General features: G+C 38.3%; 1 long non-coding RNA gene across 3 annotated transcripts in view; it reads left to right on the forward strand.

Moving 5' to 3' along the window:
- LOC129626874 (uncharacterized) overlaps positions 1–23228 on the forward strand; it is a 394198-nt gene that overhangs the window by 83781 nt on the left and 287189 nt on the right. For 2 of the 3 annotated variants that reach the window (XR_008702275.1, XR_008702273.1), the window contains exon 3: positions 19138–19228. This is a non-coding gene — a long non-coding RNA (uncharacterized LOC129626874). Of the gene's footprint in view, positions 1–19137; positions 19229–19370; positions 19795–23228 lie in introns of those variants that run through there. The other variant, XR_008702274.1, reaches the window with a different exon arrangement.

Genomic DNA, 23228 nt, shown 5'->3' on the forward strand with positions numbered 1-23228 from the left:
TCTCCAATCTTGCCAATGCCTTTTTCTTTGTGGAATGAGGACACATATCTTTCTGTGGCCTATAATATCACCTGAGCCATGACTGAAACAATCAGTATGGATTCATCCTATCTGTCTATAAGATGGGCACAGCTGGCTATGGTTCTGTGGAAATCATAAATAAACCTCTATTGAATATGAATGTCCATGTATGTCTCATTGACACTTGCAGATTGCTGTGTATTTTCATCATGTTATTTCTGATGGTAACTAGATTATAATGTGCTCTACTAAATAGATCTTATTCTCGTTTTTCTCTGTTTCATTTACCCCTATCTTCTGAGCCATGAGACTCTGGAGCTCACCCCAGGACTTGCCCCCAGTGATCATAATTAAATGAGTCTTGCTTTAGATGAGTTCTCTGTTACAGTTTTGGGTTTTTTTTTTTTTTTTTTAAAGAATCTATACCATGGAACTATACCTCAAATCTGCATTTGGAAATATAAACTTATACTGCTCAGCTGTGAACTCCTGAGGGGCATGGGTCACATTTCATTGATCTTCTAACACAGGGTGTTACGTTAATAGGTACTCAATAAGTGTGGAACTGTATTTTAGCCCGTGTCATAGATCATGGGGGGTGAGGAAAGTTGATGAAACTAATACAATTATGTAAAGTTTAAAAATAAAAAAAAAGAAAACAACAACAACAACAAAATAAAATTTGCATTGAAAAAAAAAAAAAAGAATGTAAATATATGGGAAACTTCAAGCACTTGAAAGGATCCAATAAGAAACATTCATGTTTTGGCTGAATTTGGAACCTATTGAGAGAGATGTACAAGAATCAAATGAATACATAGATATCCATTTTATTATTGAGAAACACAATATAACTTGTTACTTATGTGGCCAAATGGATTTGTTAACACTCTACTGAAATAAACATATACCCCCAAGTTGCAGTCTACTTCCACAAGGACAAAAGTCTTTCTGTGTAGGGAACAGCAAGCTCTACAGGTAGGTGGATTCCAAAGATCCAGAAGGGGGATGCCATCTGTGTCTACTCTCTCCTACCGAACTCATCTCTCAGATAAGTGAATTGGTGTTCCTTCCTTGAAGGATAAGAACATGGAGAATGATTGAAGTAACATAAAGGAATTTTTTGGTTTGGAAGCCTGATTAATGAGAGATTAGAATGCCCCATATGTTCTCCATTGATTTTAGTTTCTGTAGATAGAGATGTGGCTTTCCTCTCAAAGTAGTCAACTTCAGAGAGTCAGAAGTCAGGACAGTGGCAATGAAATTGTTGTCTTTTTTTTATTATAGGAAAACATACTCTTTTCTACCAAAAGGGAAGACATGAGAAATAGAGAAATGATCCACATTCATTGTTTTAGCTGAATAGGATGTATATATATATCCTTGTGAAGAAGGTTTCTAAAGATGGCAGCTCTGTTGCCAGTCCTTTGATCTCTCCCCTTCCTGGTTCTCCTTCCTTGTAAAAACAGTTTAGCAGGCTAATTTCATGGGCTCTTACCCTGGACATGCACAGAGAACTAAAGGGGTGGGGAAAACAGTCCTCCACTCAGGAGCTTGCAAGTATTGCTCATGACACCATTGGCTGGCAAAAATCTTAGGGGACATCTGGGGAAGATTGTGACTCTGTGGTCCTCAGCCTATAAGGAGCTAGGGGAGGGAAACTGCATCTAAGGGATAAAACCCCAGCGGACCTCCTACTTGGTGTGCTTGCTCCCAGACCTTTTGATTATAGGGCACCCTTCTGCAGAAGTAGAGACTACCTTGCTGATCCATTTTTGATTGTCTATTCTATTACCCTGACACCATTTTGAGAGCATTTCCAACATTATGGACAAAAACTAGTCTGCAGACTTGACTTTTATTTGTGGTATGCTCCTGAATCAAACTTTCTCCAAAACTATGACTCTCAGATGTGTGTGTGTTAGTAACTCAGTCATGTCTGACTCTTTTCGTTCCCATGGATGGTAGCCGCCAGACTCCTTTGTCCACGGGACTCTCCAGGCAAGAATACTGGAGTGGGTGGCCATTTCCTTCTCCAGTGCATGCTAAGTCGCTTCAGTTATGTCTGACTCTGTGTGATCCTATGGACAGCAGCCCACCAGGCCCCTCTGTCCACGGGATTCTCTAGGCAAGAACACTGGAGTGGGTTGCCATTTGCTTCTCCTATTCTGGTACCAGAGGGCTGCAACAGCGACACTGAGTTCCCTTGTCCACTGCTGGTTGTGTTGTAAGCTGAGGTATCCATTCCTCAGAAAGGCTGTAGCAGGGCCCACCAGTCATATTTCACCTGAGTTTTCCTCTGTTTCTGGTTGTCAGTTTCTCTTCTTCCTGGTCACTTTCTAAACCTCATCTCACAGCTTTCTGTGAACTACCCCAAATTGCTTCCATCAATCTTACTTCTCGAATAATCCAGAGTAGATTTGTTTTCTCTCTAACTAAAAATGCTGACCTATCTACCCAGTGTATTCTGGGAAGATGAGTAAGAGATAGCTAGAGAAAGAAGAGAAGAAATATATTCCTGGGAGAGCTCTCAACACAAAGACATGGCAGCTAGAATGCCATGCTGTGAGGAGCTCCAGAGGATAGGAATGAGCAGTGTGGCATGGAAAGTGAAACATGCCAGGTTGGGGAAACTGACAAGGATAAAGCCAAGATGTTCATACTACGTTGGAGGTTCTTCTGTAGTTGAACCACTAGAATATGTTCAGCAGGAAAATGGCAAGACTGTATTTGCAATAAAGATAGATTGCTCTGGCAGATAGGAATGATTTGGTTGCTGATAACTAAAATCCAATTAATAGAAATATGAACCTTAAGGGCATTTATTGCATCCCTATCAAGAAGTCTAATGTTGTAGTCAGGATAAGGCAGTACTGCACATTAACAATGTCATCAAAGCCCAGATTTTGGCATCCTTCTTCACTTTGCCATCATCTGCTTGTTGGCTTTTATCCTGATTCATAATCACAGATTGGTCACTCCATGTGTCATGTACTACTCCAAATATCTAAATTAGAAATCAAGGAAGGAGACAAGCTGCTATACCAAAGCTGCTGTGTCTTTTATCAGAGAGTAAGAGTTTGACTACAAAGAAAGCTGAGCGCAGAAGATGCTTTTGAACTGCCATTGATGCTTTTGAACTGCGGTGTTGGAGAAGACTCTTGAGAGTCCCTTGGACTGCAAGGAAATCCAACCAGTCCATCCTAAAGGAGATCAGTCCTGGTGTTCATTGGAAGGACTGAAGTTGAAGCTGAAACTCCAATACTTTGGCCACCCAATGCGAAGAACTGACTCATTTGAAAAGACCCTGATGCTGGGAAAGATGCAGGAGGAGAAGGGGATGACAGAGGATGAGATGGTTGGGTGGCATCACTGACTCAATGTACATGGGTTTGGGTGGACTCCAGGAGTTGGTGATGGACAGGGAGGCCTGGAGTGCTGAGGTTCATGGGGTCACAAAGAGTCAGACACGACGGAAGGCTATTCCCCGAATTTCTTAGCTGAAGTGCTCATGTTTATTGGAAAAAACTGAATCACCTAACCACTCCTAGCTGAAAGGGAGGCTGAGAAAATGAATAACAGGCAGGAAAAACAAGCAGAAAACACCTATATAGCAAAAATCTGGATGAGGTGTAGGGAAACCCACAAGGGACGGTGCCTTCACTGGGGACTGGCAAGAGTGGGAGGCGGGATTCCACTCTCACCTTGCCCTGAAGGAAAAAATGGAAGAAATATTGATTGAAACTGAAGAGAGAGTCCTGTGGAGAGTACCAGCTGACTGGAGTTCTATCCTTGGGTCATTTGATATAGCCAGCACACAGCAACAGCAACTCCACAAGGACTGGAAAGGAAAGTACCCTAGCCTTACTCATCTCACTTGTCTGAATGTCAGCTAGCTCATTGACTGAATCCACCCCAAGCCAGATGATGAAAGGGTCCATTGATATTGCCCCTAAAGGTCAATCTTGTCTGAATGTCAGCTAGCTCATTGACTGAATCCACCCCAAGCCAGATGATGCAAGAGTCCATCGATACTGCCCCTAAATTCAATCTGTTGGGTAGAGAACAGTGTGAGGATGTAGGGAGGATAGATTTGGAGAGGTAGATGAAAGCTATCCAACACAGACTGCCTTGCCTGGCTTGAGATGGGTACTTTGCTACCAGTGTAGACTGAGATTCAGCTAGAAGGAAGAAGGAAAATATCTTTGTGTAGGCAACCAATACTGTCTGCCATACTCACACTTGGGAGAGTTTGGAGATGGCTTTAAGGTGAGAAATTGATCACAAAGCCCTAGCAGGAGATGCTGGGATGACTTTTGTGTATGTGTGCTCCGTTGTGTTTGTCTTTTGTGACACCACGGACTGAAGCCCACCAGGCTCCTCTGTCCATGGAATTTCCTGGGCAAGAATACTGGAATGGGTTGTCATTCCTTTCTCCAGGGGATCTTCCCAACCCAGGGATCAAATCTGTGCCTCCTGCATTGGCAGGCAGATTCTTTACCACTGCACCACCTGGGAAGTTGGATCACTGTTATCTGCCCTAATTCTCTAAGGAGGATTCTATGTGAGACTATAAACCTAATTACTTATCAGGATATATCTTTACAAATTCGAAATATTTGCTAGATTTAGAAACTTGAGTTATGTTTCAGATGAGTATATTTTGATCTGTTTTAAATAAATTTCACAAAATTTGAAGCTTGAAAAAGAGCTTTGTGTTGCAATAGAGCCCAGTCAGTCATATACATTATGTTGGGATTACTTGGTAGAATAAAGAGTGAATTGGAAATAAAATTGAGTATTCCTCAAAGATATTTTGTTGTTTAACAGTGACAAGAGTCTGAATTGTACCTTTGTCATCTGTAAGGTGAGGACATTATATTACACATACCAATCTGGTTTGTCTGCATACCCTTAGCTTCTAATTCAACATCTGCATATAATTACACCCATCTTCATCCTTAACTGTTGCTGTGCTGTTTCTTCAGTCATGTCTGATTCTTTGTGACGCCATGGACTGTAGCCCACTGGGCTTCTCCGTCCATGGGATTCTCCAGGCAAGAAGACTGGAATGGGTTGCCATGCCCTTCTCCAGGGGATCTTTTCGACCCAGGGATAGAACCCTGCTTTTTTCACTGAGTTTAATTCCCTGGAAATCTATCCAACTTGATAGATTATGCCTTTTAATTGCTAAGTTGTGGTCCATGGTATGTAGGCACCTTTTTCAGTAACATCCTTCTTCAGTCAATTGCTCTCTTTAGTTGATTAAGTATACAGTAGTCCCTCCCTTATCTGTGGTTTCACTTCCCACGGTTTCAGTTACCCGTGGTCATCCTTGGCCTGAAAATATTAAATGTAAAATTCCAGAAGTAAACAGTTCATAAGTTTTAAATTGCTTGCTTTTCTGAGCAGTGTGATGAAATCTCCCACCATCCCCCTCCCACTCATGATGTGAATCATCACTTTGTCTCGTATATCCCACGAAGTACTCTCTTAGAAGCCATCCCAGTTATCAGATGAACTGTTGAGGCATCTACCACAGTGTTTGTGTTCTAGTAACCCTTATTTTACTCAAGAATGGTCCCAAAGAGCAAGAATAGTGATGCTGGCAATTCGGATATGCTGAAGAAATTCTGTAGACTTTGCAACTTAATAAGGAAATAATACACTGAGGTTGCTAAGATCTACACTAAGAACAAATCTTCTTTCCATGAAATTGTGAAGCAGGAAAAGGAAATCCATGCTTATTTTGCTGGCAGACCTTAAACTGCAAAGTTACAGCCACTTGAAATCAGGGATATGATGTGCAAAAGAACATACTTTGAAAGATTAAATTAATAGCTTGATCCTTTCTCAATCAGCCTAGATGTAAGATTCACAAAATCCTTTTTTTTTTCTTTTTTTAAATATTTACTTTATGAAATAGAGTTAATTTACAATGTTGTATTAATTTCTGCTACTCATCAAAGTGATTACAGCATCCATATTTTTTACATAGTATGAGGCATTCATATTCTTTACATTTGTTAAAGATTAAATGGAACTAGCTTTTCTAAGACTGAATTTGTTTTGACCAATATTTATTTATGAAACTCCTGTTAATTTTACTCGACTCTGCAAAATAAAGAAAAGTTACAGCCACAATATGTAGGGTTTAGTTACAATAGAAAAGGCATTTAATTTGAACAATAAGATATTTTGAGAGAGGGCATATTCACATAACTTTTATTGTAGTATATTAATTGTTTTATTTTATATTAATTATTATGGTTAATCTCTTACTGTACCTAATTAAATTTTATCAGAGGTATATATAAATAGAAAAAAAAACCACCCTAGGATATCTAAGGTTAGGTACTATCTGATTTCAGGCATCTTACCTTGGGGTCTCAGAATGTATCCCCCATGGATGTTGAGGGGCTATTGTATTGAGTTTTCATGAATCAAATGCTTAGGTGAATGATCATATAATCATCTAAATCCTTTTTACTCAAAGCATGGTGGGAAGACTAGCCAGGCCAGTTATCACATGGAACTTGTTAAAATGTATACTCTCAGCCTACTTCCAGACCTCCAGAGTGAGAATCAGAAGATGAAGAAGACCCTCAGGTGATTCAATATGAACAATAAAGTGAGAGAAGCACTGAGCTAAATCACCCTGAGGACATCTACCAAGTGCAGAGCTTACTAGATGGTGATTTTCCTCCAGATTGTAAAGAAAAGTTGAGCCTCTACTCTACCCCTTGGAAGTAATTTAATATATTTTTTTCTGAGCTTTCAGATCCTCAGCTTTTTTTTTTTTTTTTTTAAGTTAACTGGATTAATTTCCCCCCAGGTTTCATCAGACATATTACCAGTCTGTGTGAAAATATTCTCTCCTTTAGCCAATCTGGCAAATTCACTGGAGAAAACTGGGAACTGGCCGGTGGCCATCCTATGTGCAGAGCACCACCATTTTCACTACAGAAAGCCCCATTGTCTAGAAATAATAGTGAGGTTTTGCCCACAGCAGAAATCTGCATTCAATCCTGCTGTCCCAGGAGTGGAATTTTGCCTGGAGCCAAATTCTCAAGTCTTCTTAATTTTTGGTGAAGATATGTGTTTTTGCAAGTGCAAATTCATGAAATTAAAGTTGGACTTTTCCTAGCTTTCCTCTATCCAGTGTTTTATGACAGGAAGGACCTTTGAGTATTTTCTCAAAATAGCAAGTGCCAGCAAAACTAAGCCAGGTTCGCTGTTAAGCTCACTACCCAAATCTTTGAGAAAGGTTGGCCTGGAAACATAAGGATATCTCTGTGAATTTTGATATTTGTCCAGAGTGATCCAGTCAGGTATAGTCAGTGGCCCAAAGGCACACTGCACTGAAGTCCTGCACCGGAATCCAAGACCCACTGGGCCCCTCTTTCATCCTCTAGTCCTCGTAGTTAGACCCTCTTAGTTCCTGCTTTCTTGTGTCAATTATAGATACAGCCTTCAAGATAAATAAAAGCACCAGGGAACTGCAAAGACTGCCAAGTAATCTGATTTTTTTTTTTAAGATTTCTATTAAAGATGTGTAAAGCATCTTCAGTGAAAGAAACACAGCTGAAATGATTGCAAATACGCGAAGTGGTGTGTACTACAGTTCCATTATTGCAAGCAACAATTCAATTGAAAAGGTTACTTTGACTATTATTTTAGTTGGAACCATGTTTGTTTTCATATTCTCAGTTGCTAAATGCAGACAGTCAGAATTTCTAACAATAGCCACAGTATGTGGCTGTAACAGCAGTGTTCTTGCCTCATGTAGGTAGCGTCAAAATAGTTGCAATCCCAAAGGCAATCAGCCTCTTCCATCACACTCGCTGTGCGTAATGCTCTGATGCACTTTATACAGTTGAAATGTACTGCCCTTCACTATACTATGCTATTTAACTGAAGTATGGTTTACAGCTCTACATGGTTGGATGAGCAATGAATTTTTTAGTAAAGAAAGGAGACATGACTTTTTTGTGTGTTTTGCAAACCTTTAGTTTGTGTCTTGGCTTATGGCAAATTTCCATTATGTTAATTTCATAAGTTTTTAAGTAAGAGTCAACTGAAGCTGAGCAATCATTTGTTTTCACATAATGATTAAGAGAATGCCCTTGTGTGGCTAAAGGGAAAAAAATTAGTTAAATGAATCAAATGAATAAAGTAAGTTTCTTTGGATAAAGGAATCATCTCTATATCACTTAAGAAGTTCAATATATGGATATTTTTGTATCTAGGATTGATTTCCAGTTTTATTTTTTGCTAGCTCCACCAAAAGAAATTTCTTTAAACCTCTGATATTGGTGAAGCAAACATAGTAATTCATTTTTTGAGATTCATCACCCCTCATACACTATTGAATCCTCATATTCTAGAGCTATATGGAGTGCCTCTTGGCTTTCTTATAAATCATATCTAGAGAAGCTACATTTCCCACATGTATCCTCATACCACTTTTAACTTTTAAAAATCTTACTAAAGCTTTATCTTTTAGTGGCTGGCTTTTATTTGTTGTTGTTGTTTTTTTTGTTTTTTTTTTTTTACCTATTGAGTTTAGTCACTTCAGTCATATCCAACTCTGTGCAACTCCATGAACTGTAACCTGTCAGGCTCCTCTGTCCATGGGATTCTCCAGGCAAGAATACTGGAGTGGGTTGCCATGCCCTTCTCCAATTTACTTTAAGAATATTATTCTGTTCATAGGTAAGAGGAGGTAATGGCAGAGTTGTAACTAAAAGTGACTGTTGAGCCATTGGCCAATGCCATTCACAACACTTCTCAAATTTTTCAAGTTTCAATTGAAATCTCCAGATAACTCTTAAATAGTAATTAACACTAACGTCGATTCCATAGAGCTCCAATAATTTGTTATTTCTTAAAGCTGAGAATTGGACCATAGAAGAAAGCTGAGTGCCAAAGAATTGAATCTTTTGAATTGTAGTACTGGAGAAGACTCCTGGGAGTCCTTTGGACTGCAAGGAGATCAAACCAGTCAATCCTAAAGGAAGTCAACTCTGACCTATTCATTGGAAAGACTGATGCTGAAGCTGAAGCTCCAATACTTTGGCCACCTGATGTGAAGAACCGACTCATTGGAAAAGTTTCTGATGCTAGGTAAGATTGAAGACAAAAGGAGAAAGGTGCAGCACAGGATGAGATGGTTAAATAGCATCATTGACTCAATGGATATGAATTTGAGCAAACTCCGGGAGATAGTGAAGGACCGGGGAAACTGGCATGCTGTAGTCCATGGTGTTGCAGAATTGGACATGACTTAGTGACTGAATAACAACAACAACAAAACTTAAAATACTTAAGATGAGCTTTCTTTTTTTATTACACAAAATAAAATAATTTAGTACAAAATGGGCAAAAGATTGAATAGGCATTTTACCAAAATAGGATACATGAATTGCATGTAAAAAACATTTAAAATGCTTAACATCTTTATTCTTTAAAGAAGTGTATGTTTAAACTACATTGAAATGTAACTAAAGATTTATTAGCATGATTAAAATGTAAAGACTGATAATCCGAAGTACAGCTAAGGATGTAGAACAACTGGAACTCTCTTGGGTTGTTTGTGGGACTGCAAAATAAATGTTATCATCCCCCTTGGGGAAATCTTAGTAAAGAAAGTCATGGGATTTTTGTAAGCATAAGTTTAAGATGAATTTTTATCTTTTTTTTATTTTGACTATTTTTTATCATTGTGGTTTTCCTATAAAGGAAGAATGAGGTATACCCTAAGAGTACTTTTCCACAAGTGTTTTACTTTGTAACATGTAAGTCACTAGGAGGAGTTCAATCTTATAGTTAACCTCTGGAAACTTTTTCATAAAATTTTAAGATGAGTTGTTCTATCAAATACTTAAAGCTTAGGAGACTCGTCTCCACCTTGCTGATATACAGCTTATTGGGCATCATTCTCAACCAAGATTATTCTCCATGGTGCTTCTATTGAGGCAGGTGACTTCTCTCCTTGCATATCTCTGGAAGTTTCTAGAGAGATCTTCAACTAACTGCAGCATTCTCCTGTTGCTTTGCCATACATTTTTGCAATTTAAGATCTGCATGGGTCTTGAGCTTAAGAAATAGGATAGGCTTCTGATGTTGGGTTGACCAGAAGTATTCTTTTTCTTCTTTTTGACTTTATGTCCTCAAACCCCTATATACTTCTGGAATTAATTGATGCCAATCTTTAGCCAATCAAACAAGTTTCCCCCCCTGTTTCTGTTACTATTGTCTCCATTTCTATTGCTTTGTCTCAGGTTTAGTCTATTATTATAAGTTGGATGGGCAAGGACTTTTAAATCTTTAAGATTTAGTTTGTCATTTATAATCACCCCCTTTTTTCTTGCATGCACTTTCAAAATTATGTGTTTAATTATTTCATATTTTCTGTTTATTTCAACAGTCATATATTTCTTTTCATTTTCAATTTATATTCTATTGAGAAAAATATCAGTCAGAGGTCAGTTGGGAAAACCAGAACCGATATCAAGTATCCAAATCAAGAGACTGTATTATGAAGATTTTACAAAGAGGGTGGAAGAGCAGTAAGGCAAATAGGGAACAATGAGGCAGTTCAGAGATTAGCAGCGTCTGAAAGCCACTAAACTTTCTTGAGCTGAGACAACAAAGGAATGAAAAGTGTTATTAGAGTCTTAGTGGAATCTAGGGTCACCAAGGTACAAATCCAAAAGAGAGTTAGAGAAGAAATATTCTGCATCCGTCTCTTTTTTTGCCTTCCATATTCTTGTTAGTATCTACCGTCATCAGAACCCATGAGAAGCCACTGGGAAGGGGAATCTGGGAAATGTAAATCACAGGGAGTCAGCCACCTCCAGTGGAGAAGAAAATGAGAGGGAGGAACAGGGAGGAGTCTCACATTTGACAGGCAGATGATTCTGTTGGTTGTTGGCAGAGTTGGTGTGCTTTTTATTCTGGAGCAGTTTTGTGTGATTATGGACATGAGCAAGTCTAAAGTTTATACAGAGAGTATGTTCTGAACATAGGAGGCAGCAGTGAAATGGAACTGTAGGCACTTGTAGCAATTAGAAATACATTTATTTTCTGGAAAAAAAACTGTTATGAATCAATATATAAAAGAAAAGGTTAGTCACATGTTAGAGTTATTCCCACCCTGTGATAAACTTTGTAAATATGGGTCATAGGAAAATTGGGAAATACTCAAGGTTAATTCAGGTACCTGAGCTATATTTTATTACTGAAATGTGATGGACTTTTAGAGAAATCATCCACCTAGTTAGGATATGTGTGTGTAAATAGAGAATGTACTATCAAGAAAGCATTATCTACATGACATCCAGAAAAAAAGAATTATAAGATTAGGTCTTTTGGACTTTCACCACTGCCCAGAGAACAGGGCATGATGTTCAATATTCAACATTCAAAATTTGTCAATCAATCTCATGTGTTTAGTTATCATGAGACAGTCCTCCTGACTTTGGTCAATCCTAGATGGGATGAGCAGAACCAAAAACATCTTTAAAATGCATTTGATACACTATAAAAAGCAGATTTGGTATCTTTTTCTGTTGCTTATCAGTTGGCAATCTGAGTACAATTTCTTGATCTGACTGAAGTTGGCATCTACATTTGCAAATGAAAAGAATAATTTATTCCTTGTAAGGATATTTTGAACTACCTATGCACTAGGCTACTGTCAGTTCATGCTGTTGCTTCTTTGTCTTGACTTTAATGGGGGTGAATGTTTAGGATTATTATAGTTTTTAGCCATAATAATGAAAATACTCTTGCCGGTTCATTGATGCGTATATTCTGCCTTCATATAGCTTCATATATGCTTCTACTCTTATACTTCCCTTACTTCATTGAAACTGTGGAAGACATTGACCATTGTCAATGGTTGCATAGAATTCGACTTCCTTCTGCTTGAGAACTACATCCATATAGAGGGAACCAGTGCCTAATGTCCCACAGGAGTTGAAAACGCCAGATGTTTGCTTACCCAGGCTCCCTTACAGATGATGTGCAAACACATAATGTAGGTCCCACCAATTAGTTGTACCAACCCAGTAGTTACAGGGACCATAGGAACTCTCCCAGCATTGCTGTTAGAAAGCATCTGAAGCTCCTGGGGTCACAATGGCAGAAGAGAGCTGGCAGCGGGGCAGTAGCAGTGTACCATTCAAGTGAGTTAAAGAGGGTGAGGAGCAGTGTTTTTTGCTTGGAGATATTGGCACTGGTGTCCCCATCATACTGGTTCTCCTATGTGATTTGGGGCATTACTCCTTTTTATATGGCCCTGACATCATTATCTAGCAATTCCTGGAGCAACCCTTTCCTAGTTTTAAGAAAATACTATGCATGAAAAAGTTACAGTTGGTTTCAGTTACTTGCAGCTAAGAGCCCTGGCTGATAGAAAATAATGTGTTTATGTTTTGGTTCCCCACTTCATTGATTTCCTAAGTGTACAATCTTATTCATCTCAGTATACTTGGTGCTAAGCAATATCTGAAGTTGGACTGAACCAAGCTTCACTTTTTCCTTTCCCTTGCTCACCAAGTAACCTTCTAGTATAATTGAACTTTTCTTACAAATTTGCTTCTAGAGGGAGCGATATATTGAGCCACTGACAAAACTGCTCACACTCATGCTTTTCTCTGTGAAGAATTCAGGGACATTCAGGTCAGAATCTGATGACTGCGCTTGGCATGAATCAATTTACTGAAGCCTATTATTTAGAGTAGCAACGATAAAAATCATATTTCTGGGGCTGCAAAACTGAGGTCTGCCTTAACCTATGGAACTACTTACTTTGCAAGGTATTGCTGAAGTGGCCAGCCAACCTATTTTCATAAAATTTCCAAATTAGGAAATCTCTAACTTGAGCGATACCATCTGTATCTGCTACATTTCTCATTATTTTCACCCATTTTCCCACAAATATTTTCCTTTTCACTTTTACCACTCTTTGGCAGAAACAAAGCTGGATGGTTGGAAAGATAAAGCCGTATTTATTTTTCAATTGCATAACAAAACGCTATGCTTTTGCAAACACTTGAACTGGCCCATTGCTTTGATTATAGTTGCAGTTGGCTGCCAGCAGAATTTTAAAGAGAGGTGCAAGAAATAGGAAAGCAGTTATGGACCCTACTCCAGAGTGCTGCATGAAAAGTAATAATGACTTTGCGTGCAAATCTGCATAGGAGAGTTCACAGAGGAAAGAGATTAGATTATTTGGAATACAGCTTGAGATTGAAACTGATTTAAAAATTCTGAATGAGACTTGAGACTTATGTTTAGAACCACTCATCAAAGAGTTTTATATGTTTATTGGATGGTATATAGATTTTTAGATCACCAAAGTCTATTTATTCATGTTTGAACTCATTTTCTATGAACAGATACTCACTTATATGGAAAGTGTTTTACAGTTTGCAATGAACTTTCATATACTTTGGCTCAAGTGAGCTTCACAACAACCCTGAATAATAAGTAAGTTTTAGAGAAGGCTGTACCAGGAGCTGAAATTTTATAAATTTTCTCTGTCTCCCTCTATTCTCATAGAGACCCAATAATTCACATGGGAGTCACTATAACATTCAATCACAGTTTTATATTTTTCTCTATCCATTTGAAAATATTCCTAAGGTTTCTGAGAAGAAATTGATTTTTTTGGTTGTATGCACATCTGGTATAACATGTTCAGGATAAACCACTCCATTTTGAAGGAAGATTTTAATCATTTTTCAATTCCACTGAAATGTGCAATTACCCTTAAGTTAGAATCATGAGATACAACTTCTGTTAGTTTCTATTCAGAGCTATGTTTTCAATGCGTTCCAGGGCAGATAGCAACTATCATGAGCTTTTAAAAATAGCCAGTATGTTGGGCTGTTCTTAAACCACAAGGAAAACTCTCCATGAGTTTACTTCAGAATGGAAGATTTCTCTATTTCACTGGCAGATGAGAGCATGAGAAAGTAGTAAATTGCTGAGCAATAATTAAGTAAGCTGGTAGAACATGTGACTAAATGTCTTAAATTCAACAGGTGCAGTTGCATAATTAAAAGATCTGAACTTGATTTACAAAATCTGGATGCTTTAGTTGTAAAATTGTATAATTACCTTCTTGTAAAGATAGGAGATAATAACTAACATGTACTGAGAATCTTGAAATAAACAGTGGGACAGGAGCTTTATACTTTTATTGAAATTAGAGCTGACTCTAACAACCATAGTAAATATAAGACATGAGGAGACAAAAATGTTTAGCTCACATCAGAAAATGGCCATATCATAAAAAAGAGCCAGTAGAAGAAGGCAATGGCAACCCACTCTAGTGTTCTTGCCTGAAGAATCCCAGGCACAGGGGAGCCTGGTGGGCTGCCGTCTTTGGGGTTGCACAGATTTGGACACGACTGAAGCGACTTAGCAGCAGTATTGATATTTAAGATGATATTTTGTAGAATGGTGTTTCTGGCCAGGGAAGACCTAGGTCAGTTTCCTAATTGAATGAAAGCAAATAATCATGATATTTATATCATCACCTATATAACATAGCCGACTAAGACTGTATGACAAGGAACTAATAAACAGAAGCCTAGAAATTAGTCTCTCCTTTTATGATCTTGGGGGGAAAAATGTGGTTTCTGTTTTGGCCTGTGTTTGCCTGATAAAGCAAGAATATTTTCCCTAAAAGAGCAGTTATTTATGAAAAAAAAAAGTTAAATCACTACCAGGCATGTTAACTTAGAAAAGGAAACCAACTTAACTATTATCTGACTTTGGGAGACACAAGGACTTGGGAATGGGAAACCAACTAACCTAATTTTAAACTAAATTTCAGTCATTGTAGCTTAAAATATCTCAAGACAAAGCTGATGAAAATGAATATAAGGCTAGTGAACATACGAAACACTCCAAAAAATTTCAGTACAGAATGAAACTCATTTGGTAGAACAAGGAAAAATTGAAGCTCTGATATTAAAATATAAAATTATTAATATTTTAAGGATAACTTAAAGATACAGACCACTTGAAGGTAATAAAAAATAAATGTAACCTTATTATGCCTGTCCCTAAGAGTGCACACATCTGTTGTATGTAAGTTATGGCCAATAGAGAAATTCAAGGATTAGATTTGTGAATAATATTCTATTCATATTTAATAGAAAAGTATAAAATCTACAAAATTAAACTCATATCTATGTTATAGATATCCAGTCAATATTAAATATTCACAGTGTGAATTACTTAGAGACATAATACTAAAATCACTGCCATCAACAATATAAATGTAAATTTAACATTCTGTTGGTCTCTCTTACATCTCTTTCTGTAGGTAAGCAGACAGAGAGGAGTTTATTTGTGTGTGTGGTTTTGACAGTAGAAGTCAAAGGATCTAGAAGGAAGGAATTCATTGACTATGGGAAAGAAAGTAGAAATGACTGTAGGTAACAAATATTGGTCTTCTGGTCTACCCCTAGGAGTTGAAGCCTAACTTAAGGGAAGAGTTGTTTCCATGAAGGTCTTCATAATATACTAGAATGAACAATAATGCCCCTATGATGCCCAAGATAAAGTTATTTCTTTAACCTTTAAGTACCTTGGTTCTTCAAGTTCTCAAAGAAACATACAACATAACAACATGACAGACTTTCTTAGGGACTCCCCAAAATTAATGAGTGAGACTTCGCATGAAGCTGAATGTTTTACATTAAAAAATGAGGAGAATAGAGGAAGAGTATGACTCCTTCAGTCTCCATAAATTTGGGAAGTCTGGGGGGACAAAAATTAAATTAGAATTCTTAAGGCAAAACCCTGTCTTTCAGGATATTATTACTTACTAGAAGAAGAATATGAAAGCATGAAAATAAATTCCATCCATCTTCTAATTAACAAAATTGTTTTAGATATTTGCCATTTATCCCCACATTTGAAGGTATGTATAAGATAGTATTCTTCAGTTAAGTCGCTCAGTCACGTCCAGCTCTTTGCGACCCTATGAATCGTAGCACCCCAGACCTCCCTGTCTATCACGGATTCCCGGAGTTTACACAAACTCATGCCCATTGAGTCAGTGATGCCATCCAGCCATCTCATCCTCTGTCGTCCCCTTCTCCTCATGCCCCCAATCCCTCCCAGCATCAGAGTCTTTTCCAATAAGTCAACTCTTCGCATGAGGTGGCCAAAGTATTGGAGTTTCAGCATCAGTCCTTCCAATGAATACCCAGGACTGATCTCCTTTAGGATGGACTGGTTGGATCTCCTTGCAGTCCAAGGGACTCTCAAGAGTCTTCTCCAACACCGCAGTTCAAAAGCATCAATTCTTTGGTGCTCAGCTTTATTCACAATCCACCTCTCACATCCATACCTGAGCACAGGAAAAACCATAGCCTTGACTAGACGGACCTTGGTTGGTAAAGTAATGTCTCTGCTTTTCAATATGCTATCTAGGTTGGTCATAACTTTCCTTCCCAGGAGTAAGCGTCTTTTAATTTCATGGCTGCAGTCACCATCTGTAGTGATTTTGGAGCCCAGAAAAATAAAGTCTGCCACTGTTTTCACTGTTTCCCCATCTATTTCCCATGAAGTGATGGGACTGGATGCCATGATCTTCATTTTCTGAATGTTGAGCTTTAAGCCAACTTTTTCACTCTCCACTTTCACTTTCCTCAAGAGGCTTTTTAGTTCCTCTTCACTTTCTGCCATAAGGGTGGTGTCATCTGCATATCTGAGGTTATTGTTATTTCTCCTGGCAGTCTTGATTCCAGCTTGTGCTTCTTCCAGCCCAGTGTTTCTCATGATGTACTCTGCATAGAAGTTAAATAAGAGGGTAACAATATACAGCCTTGACATACTCCTTTTCCTATTTGGAACCAGTCTGTTGTTCCACGTCCAGTTCTAACTGCTGCTTCCTGACCTGCATATAGGTTTCTCAAGAGGCAATTCAGGTGGTCTGGTATTCCCATCTCTTGAAGAATTTTCCACAGTTTATTGTGATCCACATAGTCAAAGGCTTTGGCATAATCAATAAAGCAGAAATAGATGTTTTTCTGGAACTCTCTTGCTTTTTCGATGATCCAGCAGATTTGGCAATTTGATCTCTGGTTCCTCTGCCTTTTCTAAAACCAGCTTGAAAGGAGATAAATATGAAATCCAGCTTTGGGTCCCCCATAAGAGGTGCTTTGCGAAGGCATGTGGTTTTCCTCAAGAGTTTTGAAAGTATTCTTTTGAGATGAAGCTGCTTCACACATGGGAAAATCTTTGTGTACTGTGAATAAGGATGGATATTTATTCATTTAAAATTGTTGACTCTCCCAAGAAATAATGAGAACAAAAAGAATGAAAATGAAAACCTTTAAATTTCTTACATGCCAGAAGTTTCCAAATATGAGTGTGTCAGCATCTTCTGGAGAGCTTTCAAAAGTGCATATCCACAGTTTTGCATCATCAGCGAATCAAATCATGAGGTCAAGTGAGGCTTAAGTTTTTTTTATAAAAATTTACCAAGTTGATTTTGGTGTTTTTCCAGGTTTGACAACCACTGGAATATAGCATAGACAATACAGGGGAAATCAGGGAAGGAAAAATCAGTAGAAGTTGGAACCATCAGATAACTCTTCTTTGAAGAACAGAAACTTGAACATGGTATACCAGAAAGTGAGATTTCAACCAGGAATGAAATCCTAAACTTGTATTGGAAAAAGTGTGTGTTAGGTTAGTACTAGCAGTTATAACAGATAAACTCCCAAGTTACAGTAGCTTAAAGCAGGAGAAGTATATGTTTCCTTCAAGTAATAATTCATTGAAGGTGTTACTGGTTGGCTTCCAGGTCTTCATGTGGTAGTTCATAGCGTTCCAAGGCCAATCTTATTATAATCATAATTCCATTATCCCTTAGGACCTCATCATCTTTTGTAAGCAGCCAGTGAATGGACAGTCCACCTCATTCTTAAATCCTCTGACCTGGAAAAGATCCATATTACTTCTGCACATGTTTCACTGCTGAGAAATAATGATACAACCACCTCCAGATGCAAGAGGAGGGAGAGGTTACAAATTATAGTTCCTCTCTGGGCAATTGGATCTCAGTACCATATTCAGTTCGGTTCAGTCACTCAGTCATGTCCAAGTCTTTGCGACCCCATGGACTGCAGCATGCCAGGTTTCCCTGTCCATCACCAACTTCCAGAGCTTACTCAAAACTCATGGCCATCAAGTTGGTGATGCCATCCAACCAGCTCATCTTCTGTCATCCCCTTCTTCTCCTGCCTTCAATCTTTCCCAGCATCAGGGTCTTTTCCAGTGAGTCAGTTCTTCACATCAGGTGGCCCAAGTGTTGGAGTTTCAGCATCAGTCAGTCCAATAAATATTCAGGACTGATTTCCTTTAGGATCGACTGGTTTGATCTCTTGGCAATACCATATTAGCACAGCATAAATGTGTATGGACACTGAACTACTGTAATGTGCATGCTGCGTGCTCAGTTGTGTTCAGCTCTTTCCAACCTCATGGACTGTAGCCCACCAGACTCCTCTGTCTGGAATTTTCCAGGAAAGAATACTGCAGTGGGTTGCCATTTCCTTCATCAGGGGATCTTCTCAACCCGGGGGCTGAACCTGAGTCTGCATTGTAGGCAGATTCTTTAACTCTGAACCACCTGGGAAGCCCATAAAGTGGGCTGCTGCTGCTGCTAAGTTGTTTCAGTCGTGTCCGACTCTGTGCGACCCCATAGACGGCAGCCCACCAGGCTCCCCCGCCCCTGGGATTCTCCAGGCAAGAACACTGGAGTGGGTTGCCATTTCCTTTTCCAGTGCATGAACATGAAAAGTGAAAGTGAAGTCACTCAGTCGTGTCTGACTCTTAGCGACCCCATGGACTGCAGCCCACCAGGCTCCTCCGTCCATGGGATTTTCCAGACAAGAGTACTGGAGTGGGTTGCCATTGCCTTCTCCAATAAAGTGGGCAGCAAATCCTAAATAAAAGTAAATTCTCTTCGAGTTATCTGCTTCAGATATGAACATTTTTTTGCATGTGCATTTCATAGTTTTGTGCTGATGTGTATTTCTGTATGTTCACATCTTTTCCTTTTCTACTTATTTTCCTTAGGCTCCTGAACTGGAATTGATAACGGTGATGTAAACATTCCTTGACTTCATCAGACCCGTGTTCTGAATCTGAGTGTGAGAAAATGACTCCTGTAAGTAATTAACCAAGAGGCATATTGCCATCTTGGGTCACTTCATCTCCACAGGAGGGACCAAGCAGCTAAAGTAAAAGAGGATGCTGCCTGGGCACAATTTGATCTTTTTTTATTATTATTGTTTTTCCATTATAAATAGAAAGAGACAATAGAACCGGAAGGAATTCAGCTAAGGAAACATTCTGTGTTTATATGACCCACTTTTCATGAGAATGGAGTAACATTCATGAGAAGGCCAAATGTGGGTCTTTCCAAAAGGCAAGATGTAAGAAAAACAGTCTTTAAACGTAGAGTGCCAAGGAAAAGAGGAGAATAAAGCTAGAAGTTCAAGCTCCCTGAATATTTAAATTTTGTGAGATAAGTAGGTGTGTGAAGAAGCTAAAAGTAATTTTATTTCTTTTGTTACACATTTGATTTGTGTTAAGAACAAATGGTACTCTCCCATAATGAAAGCAGTTCTGACATTTTGGTGTGTTTCATTGTTGGGCTATGCACAGAGTGTTCCTATGTCTTTGTTAATGTATTTTGAATAAAGATGGGTTTTATATTCATTCTGACCTTGTGATACTACCTTGAGCTCCACAGTACTATATAAAAAGATAAAAGAATTTTACAGTGATCAGTTTTGGCTATTAATGAAAATATTGCTTATTGCCAAAAGGAAATACATTTTGCACTATTCTAAATTGAGTGACAGTTTAGCCTGTTAAAAATATTTTTATAGGGGCAATGTGGCCTCAAGAAAAAAATCTGTTATCTTGTGGTTCCCATGGATATGGGCATATTATTTATGATCTGAAAATGTTTGGGGAAAATAAAATTAGTGACATTTGTCAATATTAATCTAATTCTCTCTTGAGTACACTAAAAGGGACACAAATATGTGATTTTTTAAAAAGAGTACTTAAAAAAATAGCTTATATTTGGCTTTGGAATATATTTTTTGCTTCCAAGAATACTTCCTGTACTGTGCATGATTTTTTTCAGGATTGAATTAAAATAACAGTTAAGTCTTTTTCAATTCATAGTGTAACAATCTAACAGCTTCACATAAAACCTCCAGAATGTGGCCAAGAAATTTTTAAGGCCTATGAGTGGCCAATATTGATGTCATAAAGTCCATACACACAATTTAGATAGTTCCTTATCTGAGATCATCACAGACCATCAACCATGGTTTATTTAAGTCTAATTCATCAATGCTCACTGTAACTTCTGTGAGGGTAGAGGAAGTTGATTAGACAAAGCAAAGAGACTTCCAAAAATTTTTTAGAAACACAGGAACATTCTGACCCTAGAAAGTTCAATCTTCATTTATTTAACAAATATTCATTAACTAGGACTACTGTAAGCATGGATTTAGAGCAGGGAACTAGAAAGACCTGGTGCCTGCCTTTGTTGAACTTCATTCAAATGGGGAAGATAAACAATAAATAAGTAAACAAATAAGCATATAAATCCCATGGTAATAAGTGCTGCAGAAAATAAATCAGGGAAAAGAGCTAGACAGTTATTGTGCTTAATCACTCAGTTGTGTCCGACTCTTTGTGACCCTTTGGACTGTAGCCTGCCAGGCTCCTTGGTCTGTGGAACTTTTTTAGGCAAGAATTCTGGAGTGGGTTGCCATATCCTCCATATCCTCCTTCACATAGTCTCCTGTATCATCTGCCTTGCAGGTGGATTCTATACGCACTAAGCCATCAGGGAAGCCCCTGATAGTGGATATTATTTTATATAAAGTCATCAAGAAATGCCTTTCTCATAGGCATTCCCATGCATCCCCCAGCAGCAGCCCCAGTGACCCCCACCCACCTGATTCCCTCTGCTGATGCCTCTTGGTTTTATTTCTGGCTTTCTTTCTAAAGCAGAATACACAAGCCTCAAGCCCTATCCCTTCCCACATTTGACATTGGTTTTAGATGTCGTGTATCACGTTTTGTTTGTTTTGTTCTGAAATTAAAATAAAGAAGATGCATTAAAAAAAGGAAAAAAGAAGGGTATCAGAAATGCCCTTCCCATGACCAATAGGACTCATGGGTTACCAAGTCTACCCTAGTGGTATCCCAGTACTGAGATATTATGACCCTTGCCATGACTGAAACAAGTAGAGGTGAGGAGCAGTTACAAGATGTAACATGGTAGTTATTCTCAGATAAGACCAGATAGTTATGCCCAGCTGTTGTTATTGTTTAGTTGTTAAGTCATGTCTGACTCTTTCACAACCGTATGGATTATAGCCTATAGGCTCCTCTGTCCATGGGATTTCCCAGGCAAGAATACTGGAGTGGGTTGCTATGCCCTTCTCCAGGGGATATTTCTGACCCAGGGATCAAACCCACATCTCCTATACTGCAGCCAAATTCTTTATCACTGGGAAGTCCAGTTACGTCCAGAACCAGACAGAACAGTGAGAAGGAACCGTAATAAAGAACCAAGAGAGATTGTGGTGAGCTAGGGGCATGGCATATGTAATGCTCCCCAAAGAGAATATTACCTTTGCATGTGTGTAAATGGTTTTTTCAAAAAGGGATGCTGCCTCTGTCTTAGAAGTTGTTGGAATTAGGACAATGTACAACGCCCCCACCCCCCCCAAAAAATTCCTGTATCCAACTAGTATTCCTAGAGACCTTGAGTCATCAAGAAAAGATTAAATCAACTTGAGTATGTACTGTTTGAAAAGGTGGGGAATCTTATTTTACTAATAGTTCACCCTCTGTAGAATACTCAGTTTCCTGAGAAATCGCAATTCCCTGGGTGTTCTGATAGCTGTGATTATACAGCTATTTGTATTCCCTGAATATAAGTGTGATCAGAGTGGGAGGAGAGAGAAGTCTGTTGAAATTAAGTGGGAATTTTTTTTTTATTATTGTTTAATTGAAGACCATACTTTAATCTCTGTAGTTTTTACCTAATGTCCTTTTCTTTGTCCCAGGATACTATCCAGAATACTACATCATATTTTGTCTATCATGTGTTCTTAGACTCCCGTTGGCTATAACAGTTACTCAGACTTTGTTTTTGATGACTTTGACAGACGTACTGCTCAAGTATTTTGTAGGACATCCTTTTAGGAGTTATGGGATTTGGGGTGAAAAACCAGAAAGGTCAAGTGCCATTCTCATTAGATCATATCAATGGTCCATATTAAAAACCTGACTTATCACCATTGATGTTAATCTTGATTACTTGGCTGAGATATTACTTGCTTGATTTCTCCATTTAAAGGTATTCTTTCCCCTCCTTTCCATATTTTACTCTTTGGAAAAAAGTCACTATGTGCAGCCCCTACACAAGAAGTGACAACTCATATTCTACCTTCTTAGAAGTGGAATATCTACATAAATTATTCTGGATTATTCTATAAGGGATATTTGTCTATTCACCTTCTTATTCAGTGATTTATTCATATCATTATAGACTCATAATTATTTATTTTATATTTTCAGTTGTATTCCAACATCATTTCATTTATCTCGTTGCTCAAATTTTGCCAGCTTGGGGAATTCTTTTGACTTTACTCCAAAGTCCCTTTGACATGGCAATATCAATCAAAAAACAATTTTTTTGGAGTACTTCTTTAGTTTCTGGTAGTATAAATACTGCAGGCTTATCTTGAATGTTTCCTGTGTCAGTCCTATAGGCAGTTATTGTTCCAATGATGCCTGGTTCCTCTTATTTGAATAAAAAACCAAGATTTGACCCATAGGTGTTCTCCTTGCTGTTGAGGTATTCTCAGTTCAAAGTCCTCTCAGCTGACAGAGCAAAAAATATATGGGTGTATATTAACCTGTGTATAAGTTAAACATGTTTCTCACTGATGTCTCCAACTCTAATCCATTACCAGATGCATTATTCTAGACTTCTCCCCTTGTTTATCTGTAACTTCCCACCCTAATGATGAAAAACCTGGACTCCCTCAGTCTGTCATCCATTCACTTAAAAGTTCATTTCTAATATACATACATTAGTGTTTTCAGAATTTTTAACCTGTATTCAA

This window comes from Bubalus kerabau, chromosome 14 (assembly GCF_029407905.1).
Source record: "Bubalus kerabau isolate K-KA32 ecotype Philippines breed swamp buffalo chromosome 14, PCC_UOA_SB_1v2, whole genome shotgun sequence".
NCBI classification, from domain to species: Eukaryota; Metazoa; Chordata; class Mammalia; order Artiodactyla; family Bovidae; genus Bubalus; species Bubalus kerabau.